The following is a 21,572-nucleotide window of genomic DNA, read 5'->3' as shown; positions in this document are numbered from 1 at the left end:
TACAGGCTTCTAAGCAAAATTTTACAAAAACAAAATCATTACTGTGCATATTAATTTAATTAATTCCATATGTATGTCATATTCACAAATGAGAAATAAGCAAGTGCAATAAATCTTTCTGTGTAAGGCAAATTAAAGACAATATGTAGAAATATGTTTTAAATTGTTTTCTAAGCATCTGCAGCATTTTGATATGGTTTTGAATTCCAAAAATAGATATTGGATTATATTTGTAATCTGGTCTGTACCTGGGTGTGATTAAGTTATGATTAGGGCTTTGATTGGGTCACATCATTAAGGCATTGTAAGGGGTAGGGACTCAGATATAAAAGGCATGGCAAAAGACAGAGTTGAGTGTTTCTGATGTTAGGTTGTGATGCTAAAGCCTTAAGCTGGAGCCCCAGGAAGTAAGCTCACAGAGGAAAGAGAAGCAAGCCCCAATGTATTACTCAGCCAAAGGGGTCCTGATGCAAAATACCAGAGATCTGCTGGGCATTATAAAGGGTATTTATTTGGGGTAGGAGCTTAGAGTTACCAGGCCACAAAGCATAAGATACTTTCCTCACCAAAGTCTATGTCCGCATGTTGGAGCAAGAAGGCTTCTAATGTCTGTGAGGGTTCAGGCTTTCTGGGTTCCTCTGGGCTCAGTGTCTCTGTTTCCTCCACGAGGTCAGCTGTAGACTCTGAGGCTCTCTAGGCTTTGTCTCTCTCCACGAGGTCAGCTGTAGACTATCAGGTGAATGGCTCTATCAGGCAAATGGCTCTGTCCCTTTCCCCAGGGCTCCCACTTAAGACTTCAGCATCAAACTCCAACATCAGAAACCTGTAACTATGTCCTTTGCCATGCCTTTTATCTGTGAATCCCCACCCACCAAGGGGCGGGAACTCAATACCCTAATAACATGGCCCAATTAAAGCCCTAATCATAATTCAATCAGGCCCAAGTACAGATCAGATTACAAACATAATCCAATATCTATTTTTGTAATTCATAACCATATCAAACTGCTACACCCAGGAAGAGAGGAGCACTGAGCCCAGAGAGAAGCAAGACCCTGGAAAGGAGGAACCTAGGAAGCCTGAACCCTTGCGGATGTCGACAGCCATCTTTCTCCACCATGTGAAAATTTACTTTGGTGAGGGAAGTAACATGTGCTTTATGGCCTGGTATCTGTAAGCTCCTACCCCCAAATAAATTCCCTTTATAAAAACCAACCAATTTCTGATATTTTGCATCAGCCTCCCTTTGGCTGACTAATATAGCATTATATAAAATTACTATTACTACTAACTATAAACCACTTTTTAATTTTAATTTTAAAAATAAAGCATACATGCCAAAAATGGTAAAATACATATATATGAGTGTATACATATACATAAACCTATATAACTACATATCTTATCTATACATTGCTACATCTCTGTATATGTTTTAATGAAGTGAAAACCCTGATAACCATCAATCTGGGCCAGAAATATAACATTCATAGGATCATATGTTCCTTCTTGCTAACTATACATTCTGTCATTTCTGAGTCAGTCACTATCTTTCTGTTTATAATTGTTTATGTTTATAAATTTGCCATCACTGTAAAACAAATTTTAAAGAAATAATCATATGAATCTGATGTACTAGTAAATATATATTGCTTACTTGAATTCTTTCTTACTTCATATGTGAAATATTTAGCCCAATGTCCTATAGCTTTGGATAATAAAATTATATTGCTCTACATATCCCATTGTGTGATTATACCACAGTTCATTCATCTATTGTAATGCTAATGAACATTTGGATTATGTATAATTCCTAAAATTACTGAATGAGGATGCTATGAATATTCCTAGGCATATTTCCTCAATTTTGTATGCACTCCTTTTTCTATGGCCTACACCTAGAAGTAGAATTTCTAGGTTATAGGATATATATATAGTGGATGTATATAGTGGATCTTATAAAAAATGCCATGTTCTCCAAATTTTTCCTCTGATTTGCATGTATGAGACTTCTCAGAATTCCCACATCCTTACCAACTATGACATTGAAAGACTTTAATGTTAGCCAATCAATCTGCACTGCAGTAGCATCACAGTATGATTTTGATTTGCATTTGCCTACTTACTAATAGGTTGAGTGCGTTTTCAGATGCCTTATGGCCATTTAGATTTCATTTTTTTGTGAAATATCTGTTTAGTCATTTGTCTGTTTTTCTCCTCATTTACTTATAGATATTCATATATTCTTTATAATTACTATTCTTATCTCTTTAGTTTATCTTTTCACACCTTTTATGAGTTCCCAATTTTAATGCACATGCATTATGTCAATATATATAATGCCAATGTGGGTGCATTTATGTTTACTCTTAGAAATCCTTTCCTTCCTCAAGGTTGTGAAGATAATTTCCTATATTAACTTCTAAAAGCTTTTATTGATTTGACCTTCACATTTAGGTCTTCAATTCACCTTCATTGATTTTCTTTTAATTGTGTGATGTACAGGACACTTTTAATGCTTTCCTCATATGTATAGTTGGACTTCCTAGCACCCATTATTGAAAATTCTATCTGCTCCAGAATAAGTCACATCTATATATGTCAAGCTTCTATATATGTATGGATAAAATTCTTGGCTCACAATTCTGTTCCATTTGTCATATTGTCAGTTCCTACAATAATACCATACTTTCCTTCTTTCTGCAAATCTTGATACTTGAAAGAATGTTTTTCCATTGTCTTTATCTTCAAAATCATTTGTTTATGGCCTAGCTATTGAATTTCCACACAATTTTATAAAATGTGAGAAAATAAAAACTTTGTTCTCATTTTTAAAAAATACAATGTATGTATATTCATATACAGTAATCTTGATCATCTTTATTATTCATTCTAATAATTTATATTGTGTTGACACTTTTTACTGCAACTTTTGTAGTTTCAATATTTTTTCTCTGAAATTTTGTATTTATATATTAGATCATCTTGTTTTCCTTATGTAATGAAAATATGATGCTTGAAGGATTTACTTAGATTTTGTAAGTAACAGAGTATTTGGCTGAATATTTGACTCTACCACATGAATTAAGCAACCTAGTATAAGAGAGGATTTAAGGGTTGTCCTGACTACTGTTCACTTTATTCACAAAATGCTTCTATTAATCCAACAGATGAAAAGGAGCCTTGGTGTTTGTCTGTTGGGCCAGGATTCTGGTTTAAATCTGTGGAATTCTTAATCAGAGACTATATCATAGACCTCTAGTTTATGGATCAAATTTATGCAAATAATCTTTCTTTTCATGGAAAACAGTTTCATCTTTCCATAGACTCCTTGTAGTGACTATGTACCTGATCAAAAGACACAATGGCCATTCATTACTTAATATATGGATTAAAATTTATGCAGCAAGAATCTTTTTAAAAAATGGAAATGATGTAAATGGGGAAGGACTATATGTCCTCTGGCACCAAAATTTAATCATAGTCTATTGCTGCATTGTCTTCCACACACACCTACAGACCCATGGGAAGATTTTAATAAGAAGTTGTCCCAAGAACTCAAATTCGAGCCTAATTTACAGTTTGCGCCATCTGATTGACTGGCTCTAGCCAGAAGTGGCATGATACTTTATTTTGTCTGCCATCTTAAGAATGGAGTTAAAGCCAGTGAAAATCAGTCTCTTCAGTGAACATAACTCAGTGCAGTATACATCGAGATACACTTTTCCTAAATAAAAAAAATGCTACTGGAGGTACAAATATGCAATGATTTTGTACTATGAATCACTAGAGTCAAGGGGAATTTTTTTAAATGACTGGCAGATTCCTTATAAATGGGTCTGGGGAAGAATAATGTTTATAGAGCTTTCGGTATGACCATTAAGTAAAAGTATATTTGTTTCATATGTGAATGCTGACAAAAGAGTACTCACTGCAGAGCACTCTTAATAATCAGAGTTACAGCTTACCCATTTGATCACCCTCTTTCCGTAACTGCCATTAAACCTGACTAATATGCTCACAGGATGTTAGGATGGAGATGATACCTATATCAAATGACATGCACTTCGCCTCCCTGAGACTGATTTGACCAACTGCCATTGATGGGTCCAGTCTTGAAATTGCAGAGAGTATTTCTAGGATCTGATACAACATCATTTCTCTGGAGAACTAGGAAATCACCTGGTGGCAGTTTGATTATATATGACCTGGTCTTTTCTAAATAGACATCTATTTATGCTGGATGTTGATGCGTATTTCCTGGTGTTGTACGATAAGAAAATTAAGAATTGTGAATTCATAAGCTTTCTAATCAATAGTGCCTGCTGTTTAGCCTAGAACTGTGAATGATTAACTTGTCCATTGTCCTTTGGAATGTTGTAATGTTGCTATGCAGGCAATCCCCTCACCTAGTAACCAAAAAACAAATGTTTAAAAAGAACAAGTTACCAGACATTGCATTTGCAATCGTGTTTGTATCCTCTGTAAAACCTTTATGTTCCTTGAACAAAAGAGAACAAAGACCATGAACAGAAGAGGAAAAGTACCCCCCAAGATACCACATCTCTCCTGTGGAGGGCTGGCCACTGTCCGCCTGGATGGGTTTGGTTACTTTCGATGAGGTCATTCCTCACAAGTTGCAAGATTCATTGGAGTTCTGAGGTTTGGAACCCCTTAAAAAAGTTGGTCCCCAAGCTGCCAGTTGGAGGCTCACCCAGGAGGGGATGCTCTGCCTGGGACTGTTTATCCAATCACAATTCTGATTGGTTGCAAAGGGATTTTCCAGCCATGTGAGAAATCAGACGTTGAGTTCTCCCCTGATTAGGTAAGTGGTTGTATATACTTTCATTCTTTCCTGTGTCTTTGATTGCTTTCTTTTGTGATTGCTCAATTGTTATAATCATTTGATATAATCTGAAACTCATTTGATTGAATAAAGCTGCCTTTGCCTAGCATTTAGAGTTTCTGCCTCTTCCTTAGCAGAATATTTTGGTGTAGTCAGCAGGATTCGTTAGATATTTAGCTTCCATCATTGCTAACCTTCCTTAGCAAAACACCTGGCCACAAAGACTTTGTAAGAACCACTATTTTACATTTCTTAGCTACTTAAGCAAATATCATGCAAAAGTTCAGCTTAAACAATGTGATTTGTTAGCTCATGATTTTGAGACTAAGGGAATGTTCAGATTAAGCCATCTTCAAGGTGAAGCTTTCTCCTAAAAGACTGTGGGGCTAGCTTCTGGTGATCTTTGTTCCTTAGCTTGTTTTATGGCAAGGCACATGGTGGCCCTCTTCTGGCTTCTCCCATTTCTTCCTGGTTCTAATGATTACATTTTCTGCCTGCTAACTCTGTGGCTTTTTAATGTCTGAATTTCATTCTTCTTATGAAAGACTCCAGCAATGGGATTAAGACCCATGATGATTGAGGCAGACCTAACTGAAGTAATCTCATAAAAAAGTTCTCCTTACAATGGGTTCACAGCCACAGGAATGGAATACACTTAAATACAGGTTTTTCAGGTACATACAGTTTCAAACCACCACACACCACCCTCTGGACCCCCAAAAGACATGTCCTGTCTTCATGCAAAGTACATTAATTCCATCATAACATCCTATAAACCTTAAGTCATTTCAATAACAATGCTGAATACAAAGTCACATTAAAATCAGCTATAAGCTAAGGTATAATGAAAGAAAAAAGAATCATTCATTTGATCTAAAAGGGGTTGCCAGGTTTCTTGAAATATTGCACAAATACAAAATATTGCACAAATACAAAATATTGACAATGGTTAAATATGATAGATGAAATGATATTATGGACAATTATTTTCATGATTTTCAACATTTATAGAGAAAGCATGTAAGTTTTGCTTCTACATAATTATTTTAATTATTCAAAATGTGTTTAATGTAACTTAACATCAAAATTTTGTGAAAAGAAAGTGTACTATAAAATATTAAATGTTTAAAAAAAGGAATCATTTATCAGTGTGGTCTGTCTTGGAACATATTTCCTCTCTGTCTGTGGACCTGTGAAATCAAGAAAATAAGTTATCTGTTTCCAATATATAATGAAGGGACATACGTAGGGTAAACATCTCCATTCCAATAGGGAGAAATTGGAAGGAAAGCACTGATCACCTGCCCCAAAACAAATTCTAAAACAGCAGGGCAAATTCCTTTGGATTTCAAGGACTAAAATTCATCTATAGGTTGGTCTCCCCAAAGACTGTGGCCTTCTGAAGCTGGCGGCTGGTGATCCTTGGTCATTGGTTATTCACATGGCAGGGCACAGGGCATCCTCTTCCTCTTATCTCTTCTTTTTTGGATTCTGTTGATTTCAGCTTCTGTCTGCTCATTGTGTGATTATTTCCTTCCCTCAATGTCATTCTGCTTATAAAGATCTCCAATAATAGGATTAAGACCCATAGTAATTGAGAAAAGCCATACCTTAACCAAATTAACCTCATGGAAAGGTACTATTACAATGGGTTAACACCCATAAGATTGAATTACGTTTAAAAGCAGGGTTTACTTGGGTATATAGAGCTTCAAACTAACAGTTACCAGCTATGAATTTACTAAATGTCTTATTCACTATTATATTATTCCACACAACATTGTTTTTATTAAATGATTCATTTTACAATAGCAACAGCAATAACAATGACAATGTCAACATCCAGGATGATGAAATGGAGCCATAGCTGGGAAGTTTTTTGTTTTTTTTTAAACAAGACTTTTCTTCCAGAATGAACTGTCTTTATATGCAGTTTAAATGACTGTTCAAGACTTTTTAAGGCACAGCTGCAAGCTCTTAAGTGTTGTCCTACAAGATGTGGTATACACAAGCATCATTTTGTTGGTACTAATGTAAACAATTATGTTTGGAATAAATATACATTCCCTAACCAACACTTGGTGCTGTTTCTCCCACAGTCACAATATATTTTCTGATGTTCAAGATTTGTAAATGGTATTTTTTTCCTTAGTATTAAAGTAAGTAATCCACTAGCAAATTTTTGGTTTTTCATCATCAGAAATTTTTTCTCTTCTGGTTTAGAGGTACAATTTAATCAGAGAATGTGAGTGAGCTGCGGGCACCACTCCTTAAAGATGGCGCCGAACCTCGCAGTAAACAACTGAGTCACTCCTAATTCTTCCCCAGGCCTCAGCAACAAGATCCCAAGAGCCAACCAGCCTCACTGAATTAGCATAACCAATCGGGTGCTTGCACGATGCCTAGCTTCCCCCCCGGCCACCCATAAAAGTTGTTGCACTTCCTCAATAAACTAGACCTGTGCCACCAGCCTGCGTCTCCAGAGTGGTCACTGTGTGTGTTTCCTTGCTCTGCCATCCTTACCGTCCAGCTGAGGGGGTCTGCCGGCCAGACCCCATCAATGACAAGAGAACACAATACTGATTCCATACAGTCACCTTTCAATTTTGAAACCTCATGCTTTTGAAGCAACAAGAAAAGAACTGAGCTCACTATGTAAGCTGATTGATTCTGATTATCAAGAAAAAGTAAGGAGGATGAAGGTTTTGGAACACATGTGATCTTAAGATGATTGTTCAATTCCTTCCTACTCTGTGGTAATAAAGAAAGCATAAACACAAAAGGCACAGGATAGTGATACTGAAATTTGGGGTGTGGTGGTACCGGCTGAGAGAAAAGACATTATGGTATTTGTGGTAGAATAAGGATATTATGAATATAAACCTCAACTTGTAAATTTAAATACAGAGTTTAGTAACTTTGAATATGATTTTTGTTTTAATTACATCTATATTTGTATCTAAAATAAAGTTTCCTATGATTTTCCCTAATGTAGTAGCTATGAATATTTTTTTCTTTGCCTTTTTATAGAGATATGCTTGTTCTCCCATTTCCCTAATAGTTCATATGATGTGTATTTTGGAAATTGATTTTAAAAAAATTAGTATCAATTTACAGAAAATCATGCTAGAATTTGACAAGAATAAGCCAAGATGAAATGGAAATTGATGGTGAGTTGGGTATACCTTTTGGCTCCACCCTACAGTACAAGTGGACCTTCATTATGCATAGAAAGCTATTAATGGAATTTGAGTCTCAAAGAGATGGAGTGATATGGATATTTGGATTGACACTCTAAAACTTTCTTTTACTTTCCTTGTTTCGTAAGTTTGAAAAGGAAATATTTTACTTGTCAGACATCAATAAAGCTACAGTTGTAGATGTAAATTAGATATTACTTTTAAAGTGGAAGTGAGACAGATACATATTTCTGCATATTATGGGAAGTAAGGGAAGTACTGACAGAAATGAGTGTTGGAAAACTGGACTCCATGTCTTAATGTGTAGTTTTCAGCCTTGTGTGCAAAGGCAATGATGACAATACCCAACTGGAGTCCCAAGAGTAGATTTCGTTCTTTTAGGTCAAGTCAGTCACAATCTCTTTTAGTTCAAGCCCGTGGATATTTTGGCAATGTAACTCATTCTGTAGTTTGACAATACTCTTTCTGAAAAGTAACTTCTTGTTTGCATTCTAAAATCTCAGTATTCATGTAGCCACACACACGTTCTGTTTTAGGGCGCAATTTTCATAATTACTATATCTATTTTTGGCTCCCCCTCCCTCCATTGCTTTACTTATGTGTAGATACCTATTGGGCTTTAGTTAAAGATCAAAGTGATGTAACAATAGAGACCATTGTGAGTCTTTCTTCATAAGATCAAAGAAAAGATGATTTCAAATTTTGAAAAAGATACTTTTATTACCCTTAGGAGACATTATGTCAGGTTTTAGGTTATACGAAGCAAATTAATGCTGATTAATAATTGTCTGGAATTGGTAGGAGGCAACAAAGTTACAAGGTTACTAAACTTAGTACCACAAAAGGGATCAAGTTCTAAGTTGATATGAATGTAGGAAAAGAAATATTAGAAAAGAAATTCCACGCTTATGCATTGATAGATTACAATTTGGATAATGATTAAATAACTTGATAAATTATATTAATGCATATTTGTATGGTTTTCAAACCTCACATTATAGCAGAATTATAAATAAAATGAAATACAACATAATTTAATACAGAGAAAGTTTATGAAATATAAAGAAATTAATAAACAATTTAGCAATATTAAATGTTTTCCAAAAGATTATGCAATGACTATAGGAATATTGCATAGTTTACTCCATAGAAAAAGTGGGATCTAAGTACTTTGGAATAAGATATTTTAAAATCACCAAATGTTAAGTAGGTCTATGCATGAAGCTTCTTTCAAAGATTTTATATATTCTAGAAGCTAGGAATCATAGAAAAAATGCTTTTAAAGTATTTTATCATTAAAAAACTGACTTAGTTGTTGTCATCCCCATGTCACTTATACCATATTTTGTCCATTGAAGAAATAATATGTTATAGGTACATGAATGTTCAATGAAAGTGTCATGTATATTGACTCTTAAGAAATTTTTAGAAAAGCATAAATATAGTATGATATAAAGTTCAACTAGTTGGGTAATTTTGACACTAAAAAATTAGCAGAGATTTTATTTCATTTTTTTTCCTGAATTTATTGACAAGGGCAGGCCTTATTATTAGCTACAAAGATTGATTTCATGTCTTTTTGAATTCCCACTTCAAAATATCAGCCCATAAAATACCTTAGATTTGGCTAGTTATTTTTCACCTCTATTTTGGTTTTGATTTCTTAGGCCATTTGTAGTCATTGAAAGGAAAAGACTCTGCCATGTACATTGCCATATGGTGGAAAAGTAAAGGAACTCCAAAGATTGCTGGAAGGCAGCAGACACTGATCCTGAGGGAAACAAACCATCTAGACACAGAAACTGTGTGAAAATAAATTCCTACTCTTAAGCCAGCCTATTGTATGGTATTTGCTTTAGCAGCCAGGAAACTAAGACTACACACACACACACACACACGAACACAAACACACCTTTTGGAAGTGCTCAATTGTAAAGTGCCTGCTCTCATCTTTTGTCTGTTTTCTTCTGTGTCTGCCTTATCTTGGCTATGGATACAATCAGCTATATGTTTCTACTATATCTCAGCAGCTTACATGTTCACTAAGACACTAAAGGTGTCTTTTGGTAATCAAAATTTCTTAATTTTAATGTGGTCTAGTTTATAAACATTTGACTCCACAAGTTAATGCTTTTTCGGTGACTTTATAATATTTATAATATTATATTCCTATATTTTCTTCTAAAAGCATAATTTAACTCTTGCCTATATATCTTTAATCTGCCTTGCATAGACGACTTGCCTGCTTTCAAGTAGCACTTCAGGACCCAATTTTCCTGTTTGTCTAAAATTGACTTAGCACCATTGATTTAAAAGACCACGGTTTTTCAATGAGTTGTCTATATTTTTATAAATCAAGTGAACTTATATGGGTGAGCCTGTTTCTAGACTCTTGATTTGGTTCCACTGGTCTATTTATATATTCTCTTTTTTGCTTCATTTTTGTAAATGTTACATTAAAAAAATTTAAGAGGTTCCCATATACCCCCCACCCCCTTCACCCCACTCCTCCCACAACAACAACCTCTTTCATCATGGTACATTCATTGCATTTGGTGAACACATTTTGGAGCACTGCTCCACCACATTGATAATGGTTTACATTGTATTCTTATCACAATATAGTACTTAAATTATTTTAGCTTTATAATAGTCTTGGTACATAATAAGGTACATACTCCAGCTCTCTTCATCCTTCTTAAAAATAATTTTGCAATTCTTTACTCTTTGTACTTTCATTTAAATTATAATCATCTTGTTAATTTACACACACACACCAAAAACCCAGAAAACTCTGTTGGAATTTTATTTGGGATTGTTTCAACAAAAATGGGAAGAACTGTTATTCTCAAAATATTGAGTCTTCAAATTGAGTATCTATTTATTTAGATCATCTTTACTATATTCCAATAATTTTTTATAGTTCTTAGAATAGATTCGTTGCATATATTTTATTATATTTACTACTAATTATTTGCTGGATTTTGATGTTATTACAATTGTCATTCTTTCCAAATTTTTAATTTTTAAATTTAATGATTTTACATAAAACAGCTGATTTTGCCTATTATATCCAATGGCCTTGGTAAATTTACTTAAGGTCTCTAGATTTTATTTTTATTTCTTGTATAATCCAATCCTACTTTCCACAATGACAATTTTGTTTTTCCTTCCAATTATTTTATCTTTCTGCTTTTCACTATTTATATAAACTGATAATTCCAGAAGAATGTTGACTATATTAGCGACAAAGGAATCCAGGTCTCATTCCTCATCAAAGGGACACTTACAGCATAATTATTTGTTTTACTGTAATTTTCCATAATTTACCAAATAAAGTAAGTTAAATTATATGTCCTATTTGTAAAGGGAATTTTATTTGATGAACACATTAAAAAAAAATTAGCCCTTACTTTTCATCTATGGTCTTTGCAGACATAATCAAGTTAAAATGAGGTCATACTGAATTAGAGTGGACTCTATTACCACATGACTAGTGTTTTAAGAAGAGAGGTGAAACAAATACAGACACAAAGGGAAGTTAACCATGTGAAAATAGAGGCAGATAGATGTGCGGGTTATGCAGCCATCAGAAGAGGAATGTGGGGGCTATCAGAAGCCAGAAAGGGCAAAGGAGGATTTTTCTCCAGAGCCTACAGAGGGAGCATAGTATTGCCAATACATCAATTTCAGATATTTAGCCTCCAGAAATGAGAGGGAATAAATTTCCATTGTTTTAAGCCACTCTGTTTATGGTAATTAATTATGATAGCCATAGAAAGCAAATGCAGACTACAACAAAGATCTGTATAATATATTTGAACTATTAAACTATATATATGCTTCTATACAATCGCTTTTCAAATCACTAAGGGGAATAAAGGAATGTAAATATATAATTGTATTTCTTTAATGCTTTTTTATTTTTCTTCATTCCTTTTCTTTATGTTCTTTAGATTGCATGATTTCAATTAATCTATTTTCAAGTTCAGATTTTTCCTTTGCCAGAATAATTCTAAAGCCAAAAATCTCAAGGGAATTTTTCACTTTAGTTATTGAATTTTCCTATTCCAGAATTCCTGAATGTTTCCTTTTCATAATTTCTATCTCTTTATTGACATCTTTATTTGATGTGATATTGTTACCATACCTTCGTTTAAGTCTTTAAACATGGTTTGCACTAATGTTTTGAATATATTTATAACAGTTATTTGAAGTCTTTTCTTCTAGATCCAACACTTGGTCCCCTAAAAAGTAGTTTTTGACCCTTCTATTTTTCTTGTGCATGGGTCTAAATTTCTTGTTTTCTTGCATGTCTTGTGTAGTCTTTTGCTGAAACTCGACATTTTGAATAATATGTTATAATGAATATAGATACTGAATCCTCCCTCTTTGCCCTGACTCAAGACTTATATATACATTTTGTTATTTGTTTAGTGACTTGCTTGGATTTTTTCAGAGAAGACTTTTCCCCCTATAATGCACAGCATCTGAAGGGATGTATAGCCCTGGGTACATACTCTGACTACTAATAATAACTGTAATTTTAGACGGACTCTCTCTGATTGTCTTTCCCTGATCTTGCTGTTAAACTTCTCACTAGTACATCTCCATTGTTTACTCAGCCAGTTGTTAACATATATTAACTGTGAGCTGATGGCCTTAATAACACAGTCCTGGGTCATGAATTCCTACAGAGTATGGTTTAATTAATATTGGGCACCTTTGCAGGAGCAGAGCATTGCCCATCTTTAAGATTTGCTCTGACCTAGAGGGATATTTTTAGTTGCCTCTTTCCCTGGTTCTCTCAGTGACATTTCCAGCTGGTCTACCATTTTGCTAGTTGCTGCTGGTATCATGGACCTTTCAGTCATCTCATAATTACTCACCACCAAGATTTCCATAGTTTTGAAAATTGCTTAGACATTAATTTCTCTGCATGACATTATTGCAAAACATGTCCAAACCTCTGTCTTACTGCTCTAGAGCAAAGATGAGAATAGCATCTTGCGTCTCACAGAGTGGCACACCTGTTCTACAAACAGGGCAAGCCATGTGACCATGTGACGCTGGAGCTGACCTGAGAGGTCCAGGCCAACTTCACACTTAGCAGCAGCCCCACCTGGCCCAGCCGGGAATTGCCCAGACCCATTGGGGTCCCAGCTGCCCCAGCCCCAGCCCCGGGCTCTCGGCCCTCCTCAGGAACTCTCTCCCTGTGTGAAGGACGTTTCTTAAAACTGCCCCCACTCCCCGGACCATTATTTGGTGGCGAAATTGCTGGCGCCCCATAACTGTTTGTAAATATTCTTTGGCGACAGGAGGGGCTTCAGGGAGTAAAGAAGGCGCAAGCCAAAAAAATTTTTTTTTTGAGAATCTCAATTCCATGAACTACCTAGGCAGCGGAATTGGTGTCTTCTTTTCTTGGCCTGCTATGCCTGGGGTATTACTACTCTCTTAAAAAAGAAGCCTCGGGATTGGGTTAGGGAAGAAAACTTTTGTCTTGTTGGCCACAGCTGTGTGAAATAAGGTATCTCTAACACAAAGATGGGGAAGGGTGAGAAATGCTGGTATTTCTGGTATTTCTGGTAATCTGGTGTTTCTTGGATGATACCATAGCCCTGGCCTGGAAACTGGGGTAAGTGGGAACCTATTTTTTTGGCCACAATAATCCAGAATAGAGCTTCCAGAATAGAGCTGGAACAGGTCAATTGCACAGATTCTTGCTGTTCATACAAAGTTTTTTCTAGATTCTCTTGAATAAATATTTCATCATTTAGTCTATACCCTTAGATTTTAAATTCTTGTTTCAAAAAAATTCTCCAGTTAAATGTCTGTTTCAGTGAGAGAGGATCCACTGAGCTCCTCACACTGCCATTTTGAAAGTTCTGCCTATAACCATTTTTAAAGGTAGAGTCCTTTTGCATAATAAATGAGACATTTCAGAAAACATCATTGTAGATGTTCAGTATAATTTTTCATAACAGTAAGGCTATTTCATCATGACTTAAAAAATATGTGATTATAATTGTATGTGTGAATATTTTAGGGTTCTTGTTGTTATGATATGATCAGTTCAATTTATAATGGAAAGTATAAAGGATTTCCTAATCATACCTCATATGTGTTTACTTCCTCTAGGGCAAAACAAAATTAATGGTATAGTCTTTCTGTCTGATCTTCCACTCATAATAATTTTGTATAATCTAATCGAATTCTAAATCTAATCATGATCATAATCTAATTCCTATTTTTAATCATTAAAAATGTAATGCCTATCAGTCTACTGATTAAGGCATAATACATAGAATCTAATAAATAAAACTCTTAATTTCTTAATGATTATAAAGTACATATATAAAATTATAAAACCTACATAAAATAATAAAAGTACGTAAATTGTAAAATTTAAATGTTGAGTAAGAAATTCGAGTAAATAGGTTTACACACATTTTGAAATTCATATTCATATTCTCTATTGACAAGAAGTAATTGTACAAACAAATCACCATCTTTGTAAAAATGGAATTACAAATTTTGTGTATGTGTAGCATAGCCTTTTTCTTAACGGAAAACATGTACAAATGATTCCTGACCTCAGTCTGTACAGGCAAACAAAGAAATAGGAAAACAAGAAATCCCAGCCTATTTCTTACTATAACTGTTTAGAATAAGAGCTTGGACTGGATTATTGTTCACCCTGGGTTTGGAAGTTATTATTTAATATTTCACTCTAAGTGAGGGAATATTTTTTTATTGAGATGTAAAATTTTTCAACTATAACTGACAAGATAATTTTCTTTGGTAGTCTGTACCACCATTCCGCTTTGGTTTTCAGGAAGTTGTTATCTTTGAATTGTCTAACTAATAGCCACATAGAACAATTAGCCTTTTTTTTAGATTTGCATTTAAGACCCAATTCATACCTAAGTAAAGTATACTGGAGTCTCACAAAACTTGTAATCAACTTTGGTAAAGTTATTATTATTTGTGAGATAAACATCATAAAGTAAGTTAGATGTACATAACCTTAAATAATTTAAAGGGAAAATTATGAACAAAAAGATGGACAAATGTTACATATAGATGAGTCTTGTTCTAATGGTCTTGGGCAGAAGTTGAATCCTTCATGTGGATATCTGTTTGCTCTGAAGATTTTCTGCTTTTACAAAAGAGTGCTCTAGGACGTGTGCACATGAAGATATTAGGGTACCAAATATATGGATAATTATGTTTTGCTTTGTTTTTTTCCAAATTGGTAATCAGATTAGTAGCTGTCTAACCATTTGCTTCCAGCAACTTTGGGACATGTTGGTCCCATGCCTCCTCCTATTTCCTATGAAACAGTACTGCATAAAATTCAACTGAAAGAACTAAACAAAAGAAAAAATAATACTTAAAAAAGTCCTTCTATATATAATTGTCAGAAAACTGTGGCCGAATGGCCGAATTCTACATGGTATTTCATATGACCCTTGAGCTAAAGATGTTTATACACTTCTAATTGTTTGTGAACAATCCCAATGAAAAACATGCAACAGAGACTGTGAGTGGGCAAAATCCTAAAATACTTATCTGTTTCTTTACAGTAAAATTTGCTAACCAATGACATAGATAACAATAACAAAGCAAGAGGCAGGAGAATAAGCAGGTTAATGTAAATATGTTTAGTCAATTTTATACTTCCAATTTTATATTCTGGGAAGTCATGGACATACCTAGCAGCCATCTCCCAGCCCTTTTCTATTGTATGCAGATATTTCAATATGTTTCTATTCTGCAGCCCAGATGTGTCATTAGTTCTAATATACCTTAAACCCGAAACTGGGAATAAGCAGTTCCAGCTGCTTATCAGGGTGGGAACTCTCAATGGCAAGTCCTCTTCTTCTTGGGTATATAAATACCCTGCCCTCAGATAGCACAGATTTGTCTCCCTAACTGCCCTGAAGTGGGGTTTGTAGAGGTGCCATCAACCCACCCTGACCCAAGTCACTGGCATCCTTGAAAGACTAGTCATGGTGGGATCTCTTCTTTGTGCTGTGTAACTAATAAAGTGGTCATTTGCTTAAAGTTTCTGTTGAGCCTGAGCATGTGTCCCATGAGGAACACATGTACAGCAACTCATTCCACATTGCCTTGTATAAAGACCTACATCTAATTATTTACCAAATATTGCTATTCTAAAAAAAATATGTGTAACTAAATACAAAAACCTAGGTCTGATTACCTTCTATAAAGAATAAAGTCTAATTATTTACCACAGAGCACACCTGAAACCAAAAATGTCTAATTACATATACAAATATCTGTGCCAAAATATGTTACACAAAACTGTTGGTGTGAAAACTCTAACCAGAAAACTATTTTGTTACAAATAAATATGATATCCAAAGAAAATTCAACAATAAGAGTTCAATTAAAACAGTATAGTTCAGATCATTGTTGAGGCCTTATCACCTGGCAGCAATTGGCATGGAAAAAAAAATGACCATAGGCAAAATAATTTAGTGAATGAACACCGTGGGGCAAAGAATGTCCAGAGGGTTTTCAATGCAATCTATGGAGGATAGAGTTGTTTAACTGTTGGAATAGAAATGCTCCGGGAATTCTCGGATGTGTGGTTTTTCACTCTTGGCCAAGATAAGGGTAGTGGGATTCATAATGTGGTACTTAAGGTTGAAATCTCACAGATCATCTTCAGAGCCAATTAATTTATTTATGCTGTTCAACACAACTGTTTAGACAATGTGGCTTGATTACAATGAGCAAAGAGGCATAAAAACTATGCTGGGACTGGGAAGCAGACTTGGCCCAAAGGATAGGGCATCTGTCTATCACATGGGACGCCCGCGGTTCAAACCCCGGGCCTCCTTGACCCATGTGGAGCTGGCGCAGCACCGAGGCGCACAAGGAGTGCCCTGCCATGCAGGGGTTCCCTGATGTAGGGGAGCCCCATGCACAAGGAGTGCACCCCATAAGGAGAGCTGCCCAGCACAAAAGAAAATTCAGCCTGCCCATAAATGGTGCCGCACACACGGAGAGCTGACACAGCAAGATGACACAACAAAGAGAAACACAGATTCCTGTGCCACTGACAACAGAAGTGGACAAAGAAGAACACGCAGCAAATGGACACAGAGAATAGACAACTGGGGCGGGGGAAAGGGAGAGAAATAAATTTAAAAAACAACAACAACAACAAAACAAAGCACTTTCCTAAGGGCAACAACTTTGTCAAAAATCACAACATAAACCAAGAATGTTGAAATGTTCTTTAAAAAGAAAACAAAAAACTATGCTGGGAACTTCTGTGTTGGTCTGCACCAGAAACCAAGATCCTACAATCAGGTCCTAGCAATTCAGTCTGGAAACAGATGATTCTAAGTGCTTGCTCGTGGAATGCTTCCTGCACACTCTTTATCTTGTAGCAACATATCCCTGCTTTAAAATAAGCACCTTCCATGAGAATGCACTGTGGAGTGTGGTGAGGCTTTTCAAATTAACTGAACTTGTGAATCTGCATAATCTCAGTTCAACATCCAAAACTGGCAAAGGATGTTGAGACCACAGATCAAAATCTAAGATGAAAACATAAAGCTGAATTTAAGAATTTATTATTTCTAACTAGAGCAGATTCTTAAATAGGTTTATTTGTAAGCATGGAGATCAGTGGGTGGTAAGTTTTCATAGGCATATGTTGATTGACATCATCTGTAAAAGCATAATTGATCGTCATTGAGAGTTGTTTATTGGAGTGAATTCTTTATTGATTTACCTAATTTCAGAGAAAAGAACAATTACTGATTTGTGTTCGGGGAAGCAAGTTGCCTTTGATGTAATAGTCTATTTACAATTTAAATTTGTCTTTGTTTTCTTCTTTGTCTCTTTGTGTTTGTGTCCATCTCTGTATCTGAGTTATTAGGCACCATCTTTCTCTCTATATATGTATTTATATGCATTCTTACATGCATATGTACACTGTGTAGTAATGTCCATACTACATTACTATCCTGCTAACACTCTAGTCAGTTATTCCAAAAGAAAAAAAAAAATCTAGGAAAACCCTGAGGAACATGCTCAAATTGCTGTTTATAAAGTTTTCTTGTCTGCACAATCACAAAATAATAAGTGTTTTCCTTAAAGAATATTTCATAATTTAAGGTATTTTCAAGTCATTCATCTATCATTTATTAGTTTTTCATTTACTTTCTCTCTTTTTACTATTTTAATAGACAGTATAAATTGTACTAATTCAAATCCATTGACAAAATAGCAATTTAAACTGGCAAGAATATAAAGAATGATATTCATGACACAAGATAAATTTGTTTAAAAAATGAAATTAAATGAAATAACAAAATAAAACAAAACAAAGTGAAATAAAATAAAATAAGATTATTTTCAGGACAATAGAAACCTAGTTATTAAGCTGTCATTAGCTATAAAGTTCAGATAGCACACTGAGAGACTTGTCTAAATTTAAAAAAATGAAATTATGGCTAAATAATTTCTAAGTTCCCTATAACATTCTTTAATACTTTCATATTTAACATTCTTTAATACTAAAATCAGTGGAAGCTGAGCACACAATAAGAATCTGTACTTAAAATGCTACTGTGATTATAAAAATAGGAGTATAGTTTCAAAAATTACTCTGAAAGAAAGCAAGAAAGCAAGCAGGAAAGAAAGAGCCAATTTATTTACCCTGATTCCACAGAGGAAAAAAATATAAAAGAAACATGTAACCCTCAGCTATAAAGGATTATTCAAAGATTATTAGAGTTTATATTATTTTAAATAACCCTCAAGACTTAGCTGCTTAAACTAAGCCCTGGAACAGCTTAAGATGCATTTAAAACATTGATCCATTAAATCATCTCTCCTTGAAAAAAATAAATAAAACTTTGATCCAATCTCCCACGTAGGAAAACAATAACCTCTTCTAACCTACTTTGCTTGATAGATTAAAATGTAATGACCATGTAGATAGTTGATTGTTACATATTCTTTGGAATATTTTGGAATAAAAAAATGTTAACCATCATCATTTTACAATTGAGCTAAAGAGAATAATTTATTTTATTTGTCACAATAACCTTTTTTTTGATAATGTCATCTGATTGTTAATCATATTCATAGGGTGCATTTGGCTCACATTTTCCATACTGCCTCATTATCTTTGGCTTAATGTAAGAATATTATATTATTGCTGCTAACTACAGTACACAGGTCACTACAGTTGTATTTTGCCCATGCTTCTCCGCATTCTCAACACCCTGCAGTAGTGATGTACATTTGCTCTAGTACACAAAGGGTACTCTTGCATGTGTACCATCAAAAAAAATTCTCATCTCTTCCTTTACTATGCTATTCAGTTTCTAGATTATTTTCTAGTGTTCTGTCAATTGGCATTTATATACCTAGACTACCATTTTCATACACATCCCCATTTATAAACAAGTTGTTACTATTTGTTACCACCCACTCTATACATTTCCACACATTACAGTAAAGCCAACTAAAACTTCTACGTACATTAAACATCAATAGTCCATCTCAGTCCTCCTCCTATTTCCTTTAAGAATTCACTACCTAGCACAAGGGCTTTAAGATAGTTTCCTACAATTCTTCTAGAATTTTTATGGTCCTTACTTTTATTTTTAGGTTTTGATCCAATTTTAGTTAATTTTCAGATAAGGTGTAAGATAGAGGTCCTCTTTCTTTCTTCCGGCTTTAGATATCCAGTTCTTTCAGCACCATTTGTTGATCGGACTGTTCTGCCTGAGCTGTGTGGGTTTGACAGGCTAGCCAAAAATCACTTGACCATACCTGTGAGGGTCTGTTTCTGAACCATAAATTTGGTTCCATTGCTCTATTATGTCTATCATTAAGCCAGTACCATGCTGTTTTTACCACTATCACTAGGTAACATGATTTAAAGTCTAGAAATGAGGGTTTGCTTTTCCTTTTTATGATGTTTCGGGCTATTCAGGACCTCTTACCATTCCAAATACATTTGATAATCGTGTTTTCATTTTTTTTTTAAATGCTGGTGGAATTTTTATCGAGATTGTATTAAATCTGCATATCAATTTGAGTAGAATTGGCATCTTAATTATATTTAGTCTTCCAACCCATGAGCATGGAATGTTCTTCCAGTTATTTGGGCCTTTTTAAATTTCTTTTAACATTGAGTTGCAGTTTTCTGAATATAAGTGCTTTACATTGTTGGTTAAGTTTATTCCTGACTATTTGAGTTTTATCTGTCATATTTTATTATCACCACACTTTTGATACTTTCAGCTACTTTGATTGATATAATCTTCATTTCTAGACTCTTTTCCAGGCCTCTCTCTCCTGTCTTTTCTTTTCAGGTTCTAGCACACTCTTTAGTATTTCCTGAAAATCTGATCTCTTGCTTAGAAATTCTCTCAGTTTCTGTGTATATCTGTGAATATCCTAATCTCACCCTCATTTTTGAAAGACAGTCTTGCTGTGTTTAAGATTCTTGGCTGGAACTTTTTCTCTTGTAGTATCTTAAATATATCAGACCACTGTCTTCTTGCCTCCATGGTTTCTGCTGAGAAATCTGTAATTAATCTTATTGGTAATCCCTTATATGGTATGCATTGCTTTTCTCTTGCTGTTCTCAGAATTCTCTTTGTCTTTGGCCTTTGACATTCTGATTAATTTGTGTCTCAGAGTTGGTTTCTTTGAATTTTTTTGGATGGGAGCATGTTGTGCTTCTTGGACATGGAGATCTTTGTCCTTCAATAGGGTTGGGAAATTTTCTACCATTATTTCTTCAAATATTCCTTCTGCCCCTTTTCCCTTCTTTTGTCCTTCTGGGAAACCTATGACACATATATTTGCAAATATTTGCTGTCATTTAATTCCCTGAGACCTTGTTCAATTTTTTCTATTTCTTTCTTCATCTGTTCTTTTGTATGTTCACTTTCAGAAGCCATTTCTTCAAGGCCACCAATCCTTTCCTCTACCTCCTCAAATCTGTTATTACATGATTCCAATTTTTAAAAAAATTCATTTATTGCACCTTTCATTCCCATAAGATTTGTTATTTTTCTATGCGTATTTTCAAATTCTTCTTTGTGCTCATCCACTGTCATCTTAATATCCTTAATATCTTTAGCCATGTCATTGAATTTATTAAGATATGTTTGAACATCTATGATTAGTTACCTCAACCCTTCATCTGGAGGCTTATCTTGTTCCTTTAACTGGATCATGTCTTCCTGTTTCTTTGTGCGAATTGTAATTTTTTTGTTGGTGTCTTGATATCTGGCTTGCTAAATGTTTTTATTCTGTGTGAAGTTTCTTTAGTTTAGGGCTTTCTTGCCTTTCTCCCTTGCTGGTTGTGCAGTAGGAGCCAAGGATATAATTGGTGCTATAAACTATGGAGGCTCAAGCTGCTCTCATTGCCCCAGGAACCAATGAAGCTTCCCCCAACTTTCTCCTTTGCCAGAGGTAGGGACAGAGTCACAATTGTGTGGAATAATCCAAGTCTGTGC

The 21,572-nt window shown here is 34.7% G+C and overlaps 1 long non-coding RNA gene across 1 annotated transcript; it reads left to right on the top strand.

Moving 5' to 3' along the window:
• Positions 1-4,455: 4,455 nt before the first annotated feature.
• On the top strand, positions 4,456-7,315 carry LOC139436237 (uncharacterized). The gene is made up of 2 exons (XR_011645323.1): positions 4,456-4,825; positions 7,070-7,315. It is a non-coding gene; the product is annotated as an uncharacterized lncRNA (long non-coding RNA).
• Positions 7,316-21,572: the final 14,257 nt, after the last annotated feature.

This window comes from Dasypus novemcinctus, chromosome 13 (genome assembly GCF_030445035.2).
Source record: "Dasypus novemcinctus isolate mDasNov1 chromosome 13, mDasNov1.1.hap2, whole genome shotgun sequence".
Taxonomy (NCBI): Eukaryota; Metazoa; Chordata; class Mammalia; order Cingulata; family Dasypodidae; genus Dasypus; species Dasypus novemcinctus.
Note: the sequence above shows the minus strand (reverse complement) of the source record. Positions and strands in the feature narration are given on the sequence as shown.